The sequence below is a fragment of the Cnephaeus nilssonii genome, assembly GCF_951640355.1.
Source record: "Cnephaeus nilssonii genome assembly, chromosome: 4".
Lineage (NCBI taxonomy): Eukaryota > Metazoa > Chordata > Mammalia > Chiroptera > Vespertilionidae > Cnephaeus > Cnephaeus nilssonii.
The window spans coordinates 34,188,355-34,193,237 of NC_137075.1; the positions used below are offsets into that span (position 1 = coordinate 34,188,355).

The 4,883-nt window shown below is 41.1% G+C and overlaps 1 gene segment (V, D, J or C); it reads right to left on the reverse strand.

Moving 5' to 3' along the window:
* Positions 1–3,990: 3,990 nt before the first annotated feature.
* Positions 3,991–4,531, reverse strand: LOC307097662 (T cell receptor alpha variable 13-2-like). The segment is given in 2 exons: positions 4,480–4,531; positions 3,991–4,325 (listed from the first exon to the last, which is right to left on the reverse strand).
* Between the last annotated feature and the right edge of the window lie 352 nt (positions 4,532–4,883).

Here is a 4,883-nt window from a genome sequence, read left to right on the forward strand (position 1 = left end):
GGCCCTATGCAGAGTCAAGTTCCCTGACCGCCAGAAGATCCAGGCCTCCAAGAAGTGGGGCTTTACTAAGTTTAATGAGGATGAGTTTGAAGACATGGTGGCCTAGAAGCGCCTCATCCCACATGGCTGTGGGGTCAAATACATCCTAAATCGTGGTCCCCTGGACAAAGGTGGGCCCTGCACTTGTGAGAGTCTCGGTGCTGCCCCCCACCTTACACCCACCAATCAATCAACTTTCTATTTAAAAAAAAAAATCCTACATAGCACAGAAAGAAGGATTTAAGTCATAATGGGAACAAAAAATTACAAGTCTAAGAGTAAATTTAATTATCTCAAAACAACAGAGCTTTATTGAGAAAGTCATATATAAGTGGAAAGATATAGTATGTACTTAAATAATCAAATAATCAAATATATACATTAAAAATATTTGTTATTCATGAATCAACTCAAATTTATTCTATCACAAATCTTAAATTAAAATGATGAATAAATACCAGAATTCACTTTTCTTTCTTTAACAAGTATCTTCTGATTATCAAATATGTGAAAAAGTTTGTTCTAGGTACTGAAGCTACTGCAGTGAATAATACACAACTCTGTCTTCTAAATTCTATGAGAGAGCAAATGTGAACATATACCTACATAACAGGTGAAAGAAAATAGATTTGTGAGTTTAATTGGAAGCTCACATTCTAAAGTCACTTTCTGTCCTAATGTCCTCAAACACACAAATAATATATACAATTACTCGGCTCTAAAAGAAATAACACTTTCTTAATAAGAAAGTGGTCAGAGCAAATAGAAAAGGCTGTCACATTTTGACAAAAAATATAGAACAAAATTAATATACTATAATAAAAGGCTAATATGCCAATTGTCCCCTCGGGAGTTCAACTGACCAGGAGTTCAACCATTCACTATGACGTCTGCTGACCACCAGGGGGTGGCTCAGAACAAAGGAAGACCCCTGCTGGCAGCCAGCAGCCGGGGGAAGGAAGGCCCCAATCGGCCCTGGTTGCCAGCCAGGCATAGGGACCCTACCCATGCAGGAATTTTGTGCACCAGGACTCTAGTCTACCTATATAAAAAGCTAATATGCTAAGTGTCCGGGTAATGATGTCAAGTAGCAACACCTGGCTTCCTCTCCCTACCGACAACTAGCCTCAGGTGGAAACACTTTACACTGTAACCACATGTCTGTGAAGCATTTTCACATGCCTCATCTCATTTGATCCTCACAGAAGTCCTGGAGTAGGTAGATAGAAGACTCAGTGGAATCCTATTTTCTTTTCATTAGCCAGAAAACGGAGATTTAGAAAGTTTAGAAACTTGACCTGACTGAAAAGAAGTAAGAAATGGTGGACCTTGAAAATGACTTCAGGTTTTCTCACTGTGCAGAATATAGTCAAACACTGCTGCAGTTAAATATTTTACTCTTTGTTCTCCCTACGTGATCTACAATAATAATCTGCTTCATGTTGATATTTACTGCTGTGTTGCTGACAATTACCTGAAAGAGAAGTTGGGGTGCTTCACTGGGCTGGAAAAAGTTTAGCTAAAACAGAAAGCAGGTCTAATTAAGCAAGTTTATCTATCCTATCTAATAATAGAGTAAAATGTAAATTACCATCACTCCGCTACGCCCACGATTGGGCGGTGGGAGGCTGGGGGGCGGGACTCGGGGTGGCCTATCCGGCCATTGAGAGGCACGGATCCACTGCCACTGAGGAGGGCGGGACTCCCGCCCCCTGCGACTCTCAAAGGCCAGATCGAGGCCAGATCCGCGGCTGCTGAGGGGGCCTGCGTGGACACCCAGCTGCGCCTCTCAACGGCAGGGTAGCCAGGTGTCCGCGGCAACCCCCTCAGCGGCCGTTGAGAGGCACAGGGGGTGGGAGTCCCGCCCCCTGCGCCTCTCAACAGCAGGGTAGCCCCCCTCAGTGGCCACGGACCATCAAAAGCGTGGGAGCTGGGTGCCTGTCCGCTCAGGCACCCAGCTCCCCGCGATCAAAAGCAAAAGCGTGGCAGCTGGATGCCTTTCCGCTCAGACACCAGGCCTTTCAGAAGCCTCCGCCACGCCAGAGGCTTCTGAAAGGCCTGGTGCACCAGCGATCGAAAGTGAAAGCGTGGCAGCTGGATGCCTGTCCACTCAGACACCAGCAGACAGGCACCCAGCTCCCCGCGATCAAAAGCAAAAGCGTGGCAGCTGGATGCCTTTCCGCTCAGACACCAGGCCTTTCAGAAGCCTCCGCCGCGCTGGAGGCTTCTGAAAGGCCTGGTGCACTAGCGGACAGGCACCCAGCTCCCCGTGATCAAAAGCAAAAGCGTGTAGGGGACCCTACACGTGCATGATTCAATCATGCACTGGGCCTCTAGTATATATATAAAAGGCTAAGTTGACTCGCACATGCGTGATACATATAAAGCTCTTGCTGGTGCCAATCACATGATTGTGTTTCAATCTGTCATTGTCGATCATGAATTTGGTTATTTTTGTTGATATTCTGAAGCTGAAAGAAAGTGGCATTGTCGCACAGAAGTAACAATGACAATTAAATATGATCGTAATAGTGATCCAGGTAGATATAATTATCCCCATATAACCGAAGTTGCCGTCATATTCAGAAACAAAGATGGAGGACCTTGTTTTGAAAGAGACTTGCTCATTCATTGTAAACCAGATCCCAATAATTTGAATGCCACTAAAATGAAACAAATCAGTATCCTGTTTCCTACATTAAATGCAATGACGTAGCCTATACTTTTCCTACATGGTGAAAAAGGCTGGGGAATGGATATTGCACTAAGACTCAGGGACTACAGTGTAATTGACAATAATACTAGATTCAACGGATGAAGCTGAAAAGAAAATTTTTCCCATCAAATACTTTCTTAAAAGTATTACTCCCTTTGGGAATGCCGTGTCATAAATTAGAATTGAAAGTTAGTGCAATCATCATGCTACTGAGAAATCTTAATAGTAAATGGGGTCTTTGTAATGGTACTAGATTTATTATCAAAAGATTTCCACCTAACATAATTAAAACTGAAGTATTAACAGGATCTGTGGAGGAGAGGTTGTTCTGATTCCAAAAATTGATTTGTCCCCGTCTCACACTGGCTTCAGTGTTAGAATAAGTTTAATCAATTTATCATTCATTGTTTTTATCAATGTTATTTTTATATCATGTTTTTCTTGTTTTTATATCATGTCTTTGTTGTTATATCATGTTGTTATTGTTTATTTATTAATCAATTTATATATTATTTTCATATACATTTTACTAATTTTCTTTCATCTCTGACACTTCTATTACAGAGAAAGGGCGAATAGCAATATTATAATATTTCTTCTAATTAATTTCTTTTCAATGTGCATGAATTCATGCACCGGGCCACTAGTAAAATTATAAGTTATTAAAAGCTCTCACACAGCTATTAAAAAGCAGATGTTTGAAATACTTGATGAAATGGAAATGCACTATTGAAGGCATAATAGTCAGTGAAAAAAATGATACTAATTACAATAAAAATTGATGAAAAGAGTGATCCAAATAATAATTAATATTATCTCATTATAGAATTATCAATTTTGTGGTTTTGTACTGTAGATATTTTCAATGTTTAACATATAATGTTTTAAAATAAAATAAATAAATACTATTTTTAAAATAAAATACTTAAACATCTATGCATAATAAGGATTATGATATTGATGGTAAGAAGTTTTTTATAGGAGTGGTATCTAAATATCAAATGTAAATTCATCTTTAAAGCCTCAATTTCAACATAAAACATTACTAACTCCTTTCAAGAATCCATATGCAATAGCCATTTAACAAAATGTTCTAACTCTTCCTGGGTCATCTTGAAAACTAACCATCCTATTATGTGTTTTTAACATGCAACACATTAGTTTCCACTTGCAGACAAGAAACATGACAAATGCTGTGCTTGAAGGTCTGTCCCAGGCAGAGGGGGATGCCCCACTCACAGGTTTGTGTACAGGATGCAGGTGCCTGGGAAGCAATGTGTACTCGCTGCACAGAAGTAGACGGCTGAGTCTCCAGGTTGGGTGGCTGCGATGTGCAGGGAGAGATGTTTGGCCGTCTTATTCAAGAAAGCAGTGAGCCTTTCAACTGGGTTTTTGTCCTTATTTGAACGAATGTCTATAATGAACTGGGGACCTTTTCCAAGTTCTTGCTTATACCAAGGAAAGTAGTCTGAACCACTGTCCGAATAAGAACAGGTGATAACAGCGGTGTTTCCCTCCTGGACACTCAGGGTGGAAGAATGCTGATCCACTTTCTCTCCATGGCTGACCCCTAATGCAGAAAGAAAGAGTCAGAAAAAGAGTAACCAGATCATTATGCTTCAGAATTTTCTTTTTCCACAGTAACTAAGGAAGCCTGAATAAAGCCAGTGTTGCTTCTAAAGAATACCCACTAATATATTGTTTCCCATAAACCCTCAACTCACAGTCCAACTGCAGCCACAGGAACATGAACAAAGCTCCAGTGGACGTCTTCATCGTTCTTCCCACTCAGGGCCAATTGTGGACCTGCGATCACAGCCAGGGGAGCTACTGCTGTTGTCAAGTCACCCCTCCTTTCCTCTGACAGCCAGAGGGCCTTCTCACATTCTACCCAGCCAGTAAGAAAAAGACTGTGCTTCTGCCAAAGCCCATCATTCAGAATCCACTAAAATGCACCCTCCACAAGTCCTGCATCAGCAGAGGTGCACTGCCATCTTGTGGTTACATTCACAACTACTGAACTTGCTGTTAAATGTTCTTACCCTGTTTCCTATGAGAGACTCAGACATGCAAAGGCAGCAATAAGTGAAACAAATTAACTTTTTTAGACCAGAGATTAAGCAAGAAT